Below are 14,382 nucleotides of genomic sequence, written 5' to 3'. Positions count from 1 at the left end.
TACCGCTGAACGATGCTTAATGAGCAGCACTGAAAGATGCGAAAAGAGCAACGCTGAACGATGCAAGGACGGGAGAAACGTCAATCTAGATGTATGGGATGAAAACTGGAAACACCCTTACTTGTGCGATTCTGGAACGCCATTTAGAGGACAATTTAGGCGGTGCTGGGGAAAGCAGATACCGCATTAGGAAAATAAAGATCTTAAGACGGGAGGAAAACCTCGAAGGCGCAAGGAAGGGGAAGGAAAAAGAGAATCGGAAAAAGAATGAGAAGAATAGAAAAAAAAGAAGAGGAATTTAACCAAAAGAATAAGGAGAATAATAAGAATAAAAAGAATAAGAATATGATTAAAGAGCAGAGTAATAATAAGGTGGAAAATAGAGAAAGAGAAGAGGAATTTAGTGAAAAGAGTGAGGAGAATAATAAGAATTAAAAGGGAGTGGAAGGAAAAAGGGAATCGGATAAAGAATGAGAATAATAGAAAGGAACAAGAGGAATTTAACAAAAAGAATGAGGAGAATAATGAGAATAAAAAGAATAAGAATATGATTAAAGATCAGAATAATAATAAGGTGGAGAATAGAGAAAGAGAAGAGGAATTTAATGAAAAGAAGGAGGAGAATAATAAGAATAAAAAGAACAGGAATGATATGATAAAAAAGGAGAGTAGGTATAAGGTGTAGAATAGAGAAAGAGAGGAGGAATTTAATGGAAAGAAGGAGGAGAATAATAAGAATAAACAAAGAGAAGAAGTTTTACTTGTTCCAGTATTTAATGTTATTGATAAAGATTCACTCGTTCTGTTTCTTTATCATGTGGGCAAATGCAGAAAAAAACAAGTGTGAGGTCTTTTAGTAGGCTGTGTCCCCTGTAGGAGATTCCATTGTACTGAAATAGTGAAACAAAAGTTCGTGGACTCAGTTATGATAGCTATGGACTTTCTGAATCCAGAGTCATTGTGAGAAAAACTGTCAATGCCAAATGTATTCCAGCCTTCCAGGTCAAAGGGTATGATCTGCTAGATGGACTAAGCAAAGGGAAGAAGTCTCACTTGTTCCAGTATGCAGTGTTCCGTGATAAAAATTCACATGCATTGTTTCTTTATCATGTGGACAAATGCAGAAGAAACAAGTTTGACATCTTGTAGTACGGTGACCCCTGAAAGAGACAAAATAATTTTCATCTACCATTATTTACCATTGGTACCGAGGCCGTTTGTATGGATGTAGTGGGACTACATAGGATAATGATTTCTTCGTTGAGATGCCCTAACGAAAGCCATTAGTTATTGGCTGAAACAGGTGTCGACAAAAAGAGAATAAATGGAGCAGCACAGTAACAAATTCCATCTTTTCCTTCAAAACTCTATTCACGAAAAACAAGAAAAGATATAGAAAACTAGAAAAGTGATCTCTTAAATTAATTTACTTCACAGTTGCTTTAACATTAAAAGAAAATTGTTTACGAAAATTACTATGCCACAAGATCACACACACACACACACACACACACACACACACACACACACACACATATTTCATCATCATCAGCCATTAGTAGGTCACTACAGAACAAAGGCCTCAGACCTGTCCTTCCTTTTACATCTGTTTATGGTCTTTCTATGCCAGTCCAGACCCGCAAGCGTTCTTAGTTCGTTAATCCATCGTCTTTTCTTTCTTCTCCATCTTCTTTTGCAATCCATCTATTATCTGTCATTCTCATTATATGTCCTGCCCATGTCCATTTCTTTTTCGTATATGTTGTTATAATATCCTCTACTTTAGTTTGCTTTCGGATCCATGTTGCTCGTTTTCTATCTCTTAGTGTTAGTCCTATCATTATTCTTTTCATAGCTCTTTGAGTTGTAAGTAGCTTATATTCTAAGGCTTTAGTAAGGCTCCGAGTTTCTGATGTATAAGTTATAGCTGGTAGGACCGTCTGATTAAATACTTTTCATTTTAGAGAAAGTGGCATTTTACTTTTCATATAATTTTGTTTACCAAAGGCTCTCCATTTCATGCTTATCCTTCTTTTAATTTCGGCCTCATGCCCTGGGGAAATGTTTAACGTCTGTCCTAAGTACGTATATTTTGTTGTGTCTGTATTTTCATTGCACATTATCTTATAGTTTTAATCATATTCATCGTCAGTCATACATTTCTGCTTTCTCTATTCAAATCTTTTAGCATCTTATGCAGTTTCTCTCATGATTCACAAAACAGAACTAGGTCATTTACAAATTTTAAGTTATTAAACTATTTCCCAACAATATTAATTCCTATATTTTCTCAGTCTAATTTTTTTTTAAACTTCTAGACTTGCTGTGAATAATTTAGGAGAAATACGGTCTCGCTGTCTAACTCCCTTCTCAATCGGAATTTATCTTTATGTAATTTTAAGCATAAAGTTGATAAACCATACTATGAAGATATGGGAGAAGATCAGATAGAAAAACATCGGGAGAAACAGAAAGGATTACATATGGGCTTTATAGACCTTGAGAAGGCATACGATCGAGTACCACGTCAGGAGCTGTGGAGATATATGAGAGAAAAGGGAGTCCCTGAGAAATACGTAAGAATCACCCAAGATAGGTATGAGAGGGCAGAAGCAAATGTTAAGAGCAGTATAGGTCTAACAGAAAGTTTCCCAGTAAATGTGGGACTACATCAGAGGTCTGCATTGAGCCCTTACCTATTTAATCTGGTCATGGATGTAGTAACACAAGGTATTAGAGATCAGTCTCCTTGGTGTATGCTTTTTGCTGATGATCTTATACTGTGTAGCACTAGGCGAGAGGTAGTAGAAGAGAAACTGGAGGAGTGGAAAAGATAAATGGAAAATAGAGGATTGATGATCAGCAGGAAAAAGACAGAGTATTTGAGGTTGAAAAATGGGGAGAAAGGGGAAGTTAGTTTACAAAGAGAGAAATTGAAAAGAGTTGAAAATTTCAAGTATTTAGGATCAACAGTCACAGAGGATGGTGATCTGGGGGCAGAAATAAACCACAGAATACAAGCAGGAAGGAAGAATTGGAAAAAAAAAGTGTGTGGAGTACTATGTGACAGGAAAATGGGGGTTAAGTTGAAAGGTAAAGTGCACAGGACAGTTGTGAGACCGGCAATGATGTATGGAGCGGAGACGTGGGCAATAAAGAATACAGAAGAGAAGAAGCTGGATGTGGCAGTGATGAGAATGTTGAGATGGATGTGTGGGGTGACAAGAAGAGATAAGATACGGAATGAGGTAATTAGGGGTACCACGGGGTTAGAGAACTATCAGATAAGATCCAAGAAAGTAGACTGAGGTGGTATGGTCATGTCATGAGAAGAGATGAACAGTATATTGGGAGAAGATCGATGGAAATAGAGGTACAGGGAAGGAAAAGGATAGGGAGACCAAAGCGAAGGTGGATGAACTGTATCAAGGATGACCTTCGATCAAAGGGATTAAACCCGTGATGAAGTGTGGGACAGAGGTAGATGGAGAACGCTGGCCAGAAACATCGACCCCACATAAAAGTGGGAAAAGATGCAGACAAAGAAGAAGAAGAAGTAGTTTTAAGATTCCTGTAATTCATGTATAGATATCTTCAAGTGTTCTAACACAAGATTCATCTATTTCTTCTCTGTGAACAGCTCATATATATATATATATATATATATATATATATATATATATATATATATATATATATATATATTACTGAATCTTTCATCTTGTTCACTTGTTTCATGCAATTGCATAAATCTGCAGGACAAGAGGAAAGGTGCCAAAATACATATCACGTTCATTTATTGAATGATATTGTGATTATATTTTTGTAATTACTCATATTTCAATACTCGCAAAAGTTTTTTTTTTTTTTTTTTTCATCTTGGTTTTGATAATTGAATGGAGAGTAGATGTGATGTTTAATGGGTCAGATTACTAACTTGTTTTTATCTGCTTATATGCTTAATAATATTGACCCTGAACTTCATGGCACACAGATGCTGCTGTTGCTCAGCGTGTAAGGTTAAATCTTCATTCATTAAGAAGCCAGTCGTTGCATGAATGAATAAGTCAGGGTCGATGAGAGTAGTCCTTGTAGTAATTATCCAATTGTATTTAAATTTGATTTGTTATCATCATTACTTATATGTGTCTAAGTACGTAGAAGATACAGACAAAAAAAGTCCAACAATGTCTTGGATGGATTTGGATTGGATTTTGATTCAACAGCCTAGCGCTGGGGCCTGTGAGGTCCTTCAGTGCCAAAACCCATTGAGGGTCAAAACCTTGAGTTACACTTGGAGGTAGAAGTTAAAAGAAGTGCAGTAAGAACAATGGTAAACTAGAAGAGTATAATACAAGTGCAGCTATAGGCTAAAAGAGTTTGATGCTGCAAAGACCCTTAAGCAATGCTAACAGTACACCGCGTGAAGTGCACTGACTACACTACCCTATGGGGTGGATGGATTGGATTACGACTGCAGTCTTGAAATGGTATAAGTTCGTTTGGGAAAGATGTGGGGTGGGGCTTGGGGGGGGGAGGACAATGATTGCAGCTTAACGTCGCCAGAACAATTGACCTCACTTGACACCGATGCCATTACGTCATGCAACATTGTCCGCTTTATCCCATGTTTTAATCTCCCTCCCCCTGGCCCTCCATACCCTCTTCCCCACACTGTGAGTGCCTGCTTCTTTTCCATCGCCATGACCGCCCACTGAGGCTGGCAAGGCTTATGTTACTCATCCTACCCGAAGCTTAGAGTTCGTCATCAACACCGTTATTTCCTTTCTTGATAAAATAAACGGTTCCTTCAGTTGTTCCTTTTGTGATTCATAATCCTTCGCCTACCCCTTCCTCCCACACCACCACCACCATTACATTTTTTATCCTTGTTTAAGATTGTGTGAACAAAAAGTCCGTAGAATAGTTGAGTCATAAATTACTGTTCGTCAGAATTGAGATATTGAGGTTCTTCGTTACTGTTAATGGGCTTGTGTCTTAAGAAGTCACATTCGGTTGTTTGATTAGTAATCCAGTGAATATTTGAATCGCTACATATGCACAGAAAATGTCTGTAATTCAGACTTAAGTGTTATATACACACACACACACACACACATATATATATATATATATATATATATATATATATATATATATAAATATATATATATATGTGCGTGTGTGTTTATATATATATATATATATATATATATATATATATATATATATATATATATATACTGTATATATGTATATATATATATATATATATATATATATATATATATATATATATGCAAACAACAGCAAAATATATGTTTTTATACTTGTATATATGCATATTATGTACATATCATCGTAGGCCTACCTGTAGATGGGGTGAGGGTGAACTGTTCGATTCCCATTGTCCCATCAATATATTCCTTGTTCTGAATTGAATAAGGAAGATTTTACGCTCATTAAGAGTGCTTGACTAGTAAATTTGAAATGGTATTATGTTAAAGCTATAGTCTTTTTATTTGAGTTAAATGCCTACAATTGATACATAATAATTAAACTCTTTATGCTGCCTCCGGTTATCTAATCCTAACTCCGGCATCTTTAGTAATTGTGCCAATTTACGTAACAAAACGTCAACCAGGCCGTAATAATGGCGCATTTGATAGGATTTCCAATATTTTGAGAGCATCTAGACTTTTAGAAATACCAATATGACAATTCATATTAACAAGTTAAAATATGAACTATCTTATAGGGCAAGCTGTGAATTATAGGGGTTGGACTCTTGGAGTTTAATTCATTTAGGAAGCCAGTATATATAAGGTTTAGCTTGTATGTTTTTTGTACTTGTCTTATTCCAATATAATGAATGTGGCATGAACCTTTTGTTGACATTTCTTTTGGGGTTTAAAAGTTTTACTAACAGATAAAACAACAGTTTGTGATTCGTCATCTGATAAGGAAGACAAATTGACTTATTTTTTTAACAAATGTGCTTCCACCAACTTAAATTCAACAGAGTTGTGGTGGTGGACGCCAGACTGGGGTTAGTGTCCTGCTCGAACTCGTTAGTTTCTTTGGTCGTTGCAACCTCACCATTCTTATGAGCTGAGGATGGGGGTTTGGGGGAGCTTATAGGTCTATCTGTTGAGTCATCAGCAGCCATCGCGTGGCCCTCCTTGGTCCTAGCTTGGGTAGTGAGGTGGCTTGGGCGCTGATCATGTGTATATGTGATCAGTCTCAAGGTCATTGTCCTGCTTGATAGGGCAATGTCACTGTCCCTTGCCTCTGCCATTCATGAGTGGCCTTTAAACCTTTAAGAGGCGAAAGTGATAACAGATGCTATTATAGGATAGATAGAATCTCCCCCGCCCCCGACTTTAATTCAAAGAGGGGACAGTGGACACAATCAACGATGTAGAGCCTGCTTTTTTTTTTTTTTTTTTTTTTTTGTTGCTCTTTTCGCATGATCAGTCCTTGTGGGAGCCAAAGGAGACATCCATTGAAATCGTTTTTTTATCCTTGCTTGAAGTTATCATAAGAAGGTTGGGGGCGTCAGAGGATCCACAGGTACTTTTCTGGTATTTGATATTAATCATGAATTAAGAGATTGGAATAAGATTTTTAGAACATTAAGCCTGGTAACCTCAAAAGGATACCATAAATCATTACAAAGCTTATTCTCTACTACAGGTATGACCTATAGTAGACTAGAGAACAATGGTGTGATTTCAGAGTGTTCTAGAAGAGCTGCTTACCATAGCTAAAGAGTCTCTTGTACCCTTACCCAGAGGAAAGTAGCCCCTGAACAATTACAGTGCAGTAATTAACGAAGAAGAATTCGGAAAAATTAGCCGTAACCAGAGTTAGGGATCCAATGTAGTACTGTGGCCTGTCAAAGGGCCCAATCATATATATATATATATATATATATATATATATATATATATATATATATATATATATATATATATATAGATATATATAAAAATGTGGCGTGAAGAGACAAAACCTGATGAATGGGAACTAGGAGTGCTGGTGAAAATGACAAAAAACGGAGATCTAACTGATTGTTATGAAAATATATACTGTAGTATGCTTATTCTAAACAGACTCGAGAGAAAGATTGATGAAAAGCTGGGAGATGAACAAGCAGGATTTAGAAAAGGTAGAAGTTGTACTGACCAAATTTTCATTTTGATATATGTTGTACAACAATGCGTAGGATATAGAAATCCACTTTGATGGCATTTGTGGACTATGAAAAAGCATCTGACAGTATGCACCAGCCAATTTTGTGGAGAGTCTTGCGTTATTATGGAATTCCTCTTAAATATGTAAATATGTGCATAACAAGTGCAAAGTTGATGTTAGTAGAGTCCTATCAAATTAATTTCCCGTGAACAATGGAGTACTCCAAGGGAATGCTTTGTCATTTATGTTGTTCATCCTCCTCATGGATTTTGTAATGCGTAGAACAGTTGGCAATGATGAAGAAGGACTAGACTGGATTGATAATAGGACATTAGCTTACCTAGAATATGTTGATGACGCTGTCCTTAATAGCAGAACACCACAGAATTTGCAATGTTTGTTTACCAGAATGCATGAAATATCACAGTTGGTTGGGCTCAAGATAAATAGAAGAATGACAGAGGTGATAAGAACAGAAGATGAAATATCATTGGAAGGAGAAAGGACTAATGAGGTAGACTCATTTGAATATGTAGGAACTATGATTTCTAATACAGGGTCTTGAGACTTGGAGTTTAATCAAAGATTGAAAAAGCAAATCAGACAATGTCTAGGTTAAGTAAAATTAGGAAATCAAATCGCCTGAAATTACATATAAAAATCATGATACATATCAGTTTAGTGAGATCGGTGGTACTATATGGACATGAGTCGTGGTATGACAATGAAGCGCTATCCAATGTATTTAGTAGATTTAAGAACAATGCCCTCAGAAGGATATTGGGAGTTGAATGGTAGGACAGGATTAGAAATGAAACTTTAAGAGAAATAAGTCAAGTGCCATATGTGGATGAGATCATTGTAAGGGGTAGATGGATATGGTTTGGGCATGTTCTTCGCATTCCCCAAGAGAGATTAGTTTACCAAACTTTTAACTGGCCTCCACAAGGCACTAGAGACGTTGGAAGACTCAGGCGTACATGGCTGAGGACTATGAAGCATGAAGAAGGAGATAATGATTGGAGAGTATTGATTTAAAAGCACAACATAGAGCCGACTTGCGAAATCTAACGGGGGCCCTTTGTGTCAAGAGGCGTAGGAGATGATATATATATATATATATATATATATATATATATATATATATATATATATATATATATATACTGTATATTTTGATGGAAAAATTCATCCGATAATGTTTATTGACATCGGTATTTTATGCCAACAAGATACACGCAGAAAAAATCGGAATTGTTTTCCAATGTCTATTCAGATGTGTATTAGGGAGCTTGTATAGTTTTGGGACCCCATGTATTAATTTTTTAGAACTTCCAATAGACATTCATCCTGGCTCCAATAATTTAAAGTCCTCTGTAACTATTCTCGTGTCTACATGTAGATCTATGTGTACTGTAGGCTCTAAAATATTCAAACATGCGGTCCCAAGGCTATACAACAAGATCCTAATACACATCCGAAAGACTGAAGATATTAAGACTTTCAAGACTTTCTGGTGTTATTAAGTGCTTCGATAATCTAGATTTATCATAGCTAAAGAGTCTTTTACCTTTATTTAGTGGAAAGTAGCCACTAAATAATTACAGTGCAGTAGTTAACCCCTTGAGTGGAGACGAATTTTTCTTCGATTTCCTTAGTGTTGTCAGGTGTATGGGAAAAGAGGATAATATGTAAGGAATAGGCTAGACTATTCAGTGTATATGTAGGCAAAGGAAAAATGAGTCGTAATATACTACTATCTGATCAGTCAAAGGACCCAATAACTCCAGCAGTAGTTAGGAGTATCAAAGGCAATTGTACAGTACATCAATCGAAGATGAAATTGATTTGATTGGAGAGCAACAGTTCTTCTACACAACAACCGTGGATCCTCAGTTTCAGGGTAGATGTAATATAATTGTTGCGTTATCGTATTACCATAGTGCCTATTGAATTCAAACTTTCTTATGAGTAATGCTTTGATTGACTATAATTGTAGGATGGTCGTCTCAATGAAGTAGACGATGTTGTGCTGGTCATTGATACTGTAAACCCTGTAGTAGTCATCCATGGCTGACTTCGCAGCCACAGCATTCTTTTGGGAAGTTCACCAGGTCACTACTAAAAGGCTGGGGAGCTCTTTTTCATTAGCACTGTGATCTTCGATGTCATGATGCCAGAGAACTTCAAATTATTCATTGGCACTGCCATCATAAGATGGTAGCTGTTACGTGCTTGGGTACCTGGAATGTTCCATTGATTTTACAGCCTAATATGACTGCGATTGAATGTTATCGTCAGCAAAGTTAACTTGACAGGTACCATGGCCTGCTAATGCGCTCCTATCGATCAAGATCATAATAAGGGAATCCATAACTGAGGAAATGAAATTACACGGCATGTGTAATTTTTTTATCCTCTATATCGCGAGTAGTTCGATGGCTTAGTCTCAAACATTAAGGTCCACTCTCTCTCTCTCTCTCTCTCTCTCTCTCTCTCTCTCTCTCTCTCTCTCTCTCTCTCTCTCTCTCTCTCTCTCTCTCTCTCTCACTTCCTGTAATGAATTATAAATAAGTCATTAAAGCTAATTTTACTAAAATCTTAGAAGTAAAAAGTACTTTTTATAATAGGACCTGCTTGTCTTTCTAGCGCTGAATCAAGAGTCAAATTTACAATTGATTTTCAAAAGCTGACTATGAAACTATGAATGAACAGGAATTATTTTCAAACTTCATATCAATAAAGAAAGATGCTTTCAAACAAGGAAAGAAAAAAATTATGAGTCTTGGTATCAAGGGAAAAAGAAAATTTATAAGTTAAGGAAATTAGAGTAAAATAAAAAATGCAGAGAAGAAAACTGGCTCAAATATGTCAGATTTGATATAAATGCTTTTAATGTGTTTGGATTGTAACAGCCTGATAAATGATTCTCTAACTCACGATTCGTAGGTTAGAAGTTTGAGCCCCGCTCGTAGCTCAAAAAGGTTTTCACTAGTGTTTACAACCTCACTGTCCATGTGAGCTAGAGATGGAGGTTTGGGTGACCCTATAGGTCTACTGTTGGATTATCAGTAACTATTGACTGGCTCTCCTTGGTCTTAGCTTGAGCGGTGAGCGGGCTAATTTGCTGATCATATGTTGTGTTCCTCGCCTCTGCCACTCTTTACAACCTTTAAATTCCAGTTATTTTCTCAGATTTTTTTTTTGATGTAGACATGTTTATCTCGTTCTGTATATACCTCACTGAAATGTAACTTCGTTGCCTATTTTATTAAAAGATAGCATATTATATAAAAATAATCATTAATGAAGATTTGAATAGAGAAAGCAGAAATGTAGGACCGAAAAATAATTTGCGTAAAACTTGGATAATGTTCAATGAAAATGCAGAGATAACAAAGGCTATGGACGAACCTCTACAGATTTTTAATGAATATATACTGTATATACTTAGAACAGACTGTAAGTGTTTCCCCAGTACATGAGACCGAAATTAAAAGAAGGATAAGCATGGGATGGAGAGCTTTTGATAAGTAAAATGAGATTATGAAATGTAAAATGCCATTTTCTTAAAAAAGAAAAGTATTTAATCAGAAACTTGGAGCCTTACTAAAGCCTTAGAACATAAGCTAGTTATAACTCAAAGAGCTGTGGAAAGAATAATTATGGGAACAACACTAAAAGCAACATGGATACGAGAGCAAACTAATGTAGATTATATTTTAACATCTTGTAAGAAAACGAAATGGACACGGCAGGATACATAATGAAAATGATAGATAATAGATGGACGTTAAGAATTAACAGAATGGGTTAATTGAAATTGCAAAAGGAAAGAAGTAGGGGAAGGAAAAGAAGACGATGAATTGATGAACAAAGAAAATTTGCGGAAATAGACTCATACATGGACCATAAACAGACGCAAGTGGAAGGACATGTCTCATGCCTTTATCCTGCAGTGGACTAATAACGGCTGATGATGATATATCTTAAGGCAAAACTATAAAAATTGACAGCCAAGTATCTCTATCGAATATTTATCAATGGCTCTACATTAGAAGTGCGTATTTTCTTTTATGGAATACAGCATTTCATGTATCGATCGAGAGAGGGGGGATTTTGTAGGCTCTCTTATTAACATTGTTGCGTTTGCCCTAACAAAAACGCATATAGTTTTTTTTTTTATAATTATTCTTATGATTGATTCACTTTTATGTGTTCTTTGATAGGACACCAATTTCATGTGATATTTATGGTGTTCTTACTCTAATCTCACCATCGCAATCTCAACAGTCTAAGTACCCTTAGATTCAGTCTTTTCATAACTGTGTCCAACATTTTTTTCCTAACGCTATTGTGGGTTTTCAGAGGAATTCTTTCAAGTGCTTAAAATCTCTTACGTAAACCAAGGCCACCGGAGCCTTTTGTGTGTGTGTTAAAGGGTAAAATTATGATGTGCCTGCTGGAGAGGGTTTAATTTATAAGGCTGCCACTTCTGCTTTCTGTTGTCCGGGATACATACAAGTGAGTGTTGGTAAGCTCAACCAAGAGTCCGTTAGTTCTTGATTGGATGTGGGTGGAACGGTGGAAGGGACATGGGAAGGGAGTGATGGAAAGGGGGACCAATTGATGGAGTTGTTATCGTTGTTGTTGATAGTGTTGTGGCTAGTGGTGACGTTGTTGTTGATGCAACAGCTGAACACACTGGATGAATAAAGGGGGTCAGGCAGCTATTGCCTCACCGGGAAAGAAGTAAAACTGGTACAATTAGGAGCTCTTCTTGCGTCCGCTTAGGAAAGATAAGGTAGATTTGGAAAGAAGGCTTGTTAAAGTAACCATTATATATGCGAAGTTTGTCTTATTAAATTTTATACTCGGTCGGCAAAACAATGATAAAAGGGGAGAGAGAGAGAGAGAGAGAGAGAGAGAGAGAGAGAGAGAGAGAGAGAGAGAGAGAGAGAGAGAGAGATTAGTTAATGGTGTTTGCAGCATCCCTTTCGCCCAGAGCTGCACTCACTTTTTAGCCATTTACTATACCCTCCTTTCCGCTATCTTCCTTCAGTAGGGAGTTAGTGTCATCAGTGTACCTCGCGCAGTGCATTGTATGCATTACTTAAGGATCTTTGCTCCGTTACTCCTGCTTACAGCTGCACTTAATTCATAACCTTCTGCTGTACTTTACCTCTGTTCAGCTACCTTTCTTCCTTCTTGCTATCCAACTTCTTATAATTTTTTGTTGAGTTTTCCTCAGTTGCAACACAGTGCTAAATGGCCTCCAAGGCCATAAGGCCGAAATTCATAAGCATAAGCAACACAGTAGTAAACGTTAGGAATGCTTAAGTTGAATTAAGAATAGGTTATATAAACATTGAACTTAGATATGAAATCAACGAAAACGACTAATTCAAGAGAGTGGCGAGGGATTGTCTTTCATGGAATTGTCAGTACGTAAATACACAAACAAATATAAAAGCAGAAGAATTCTATCTTCATCTCTGCTATTGCAGTCTTTTATAAGAGAAGGGGAGATCTTTGGAATGAATTACAGTGCCAGTTAAATAAATTTAAATAGAACAAAAAAGACCAGAGACTGTGCGATTGCATGTCAGAAACTGTTGTTATCAGGAATGTACTTAGGAGTCCCCACACGAAAACATGTAATTAAGCCATTCACTGGAAAAAATCAAAAGCTAAGCCACACTGAGAAAAAGAAGAAAATATCTCATTACACGAACGTCGTAATTTTTGTCTCGAATTAAGCACTTAGCCAACATGAGTATCAATTGAGTTTTATCTCCTTTTTTCGCTCTTGGTCAGTGATTTCTGTCAAGTGATTTCGCCTTTCTAGTCTTTCTCACTGTCGTTACATGCATGTCTTTCTATGCATTGTGCCGAATCTCTTATGGCGACTAATTCTTTAGTGTAAACAAAATCATTTACTCTGAAAAATTCAAGTCAGAGATTGGCGTGATAATTAGTTTGTGATTCTTATTAGATATCATTGTGATAACTAATTGAGACTTGTTACCGGCTTAATCTTATTAATTCCATTCAACGCATTAATATCAACCAGGAGTCGTGTTTCCGAAGTTAATTATTTGCAGTTTGCATAGAATTTATGATTACACGATTTGTTACTATTATTATTATTATTATCATTATTATTATTATTAGTAGTAGTAGTAGTAGTAGTAGTGTGTGTGTGTGTGTGTGTGTGTGTATTTGTGTGTGTGTTTGTGTGTGCTGACATTAAAACGGAAGCCATGACTTGATAAGCATACCGCCATAGCCTATAATGTCATGTGGTTTAGATTAAGAGGAGCAGAGCGAACATATATAGAGAGCAATAAATACTGATAAATCAAGGAAAAAGTAAACAATAACAGGAATTACCTTGGTTTAGAAAAAACTGAAGAACTGCTGCACAGTTGTAGGGCTTTTTAAAGAACAGCAGCATTATAACTTGCCTTTAACGAAGAACATTGAAAGATATTAGGAAGGGAAATGTCGTATTTCATGGAAACAAGTAGAACGCACTAATAATTCCTAGTAAGCCTAAGTATTTGTTTAACCATTTAGCGCCGTTTCTTGGAATTTAGTTTGGCCAGTGCTAATTATGTGAAAGTCTGTTTTTATTATTAAAGGGTGCCAAAGCTCTAGTGCTAATATTAAGAATTGAGAGAGAATAAAAACTTGCTTTTTAGAATTTATTATAGAAAAGGAGAAAATTGGGAAATGATATTGATTATGAATATTTCATAAAGAAGTTTTAAAGTATGTCTGTAGTATAAGTTCATAATGCTACATTATTTTCAGGTACATGATACACTACGTTGAATTAAGGTAGAGAGAAAAGTCAAGTTACATGTGATTTAAGTAAGGCAAAGGACCCTTTTGTTCTAATCAAAGCCCTTGATCATTACCATAACTAGATTGAAAATTCTGACACATTTTGTACAAATCTTCCGCTCTCATACACTCGACTTCAAGTACACCTCTCCTTTAATCTCATGAATATGGTCGTCCCTTTTATTGTAACCTTTTGTCTTGAGCCTTATAGTCTGAGCTGTTCAAGGGTCCATAACTTCGATTTTTTTTTTTCAATAGACATGAAGGTATGAAATATTAAGCTTCCAGTCATCAGTCAAATATTCAAAATTATTTGAATTTGTTTTTAAAATTTTT

The sequence above is a fragment of the Palaemon carinicauda genome, chromosome 8 (genome assembly GCF_036898095.1).
Source record: "Palaemon carinicauda isolate YSFRI2023 chromosome 8, ASM3689809v2, whole genome shotgun sequence".
NCBI lineage: Eukaryota > Metazoa > Arthropoda > Malacostraca > Decapoda > Palaemonidae > Palaemon > Palaemon carinicauda.
The sequence above is the reverse complement of the archived record's forward strand: the minus strand, read 5'-3'. Positions refer to the sequence as shown.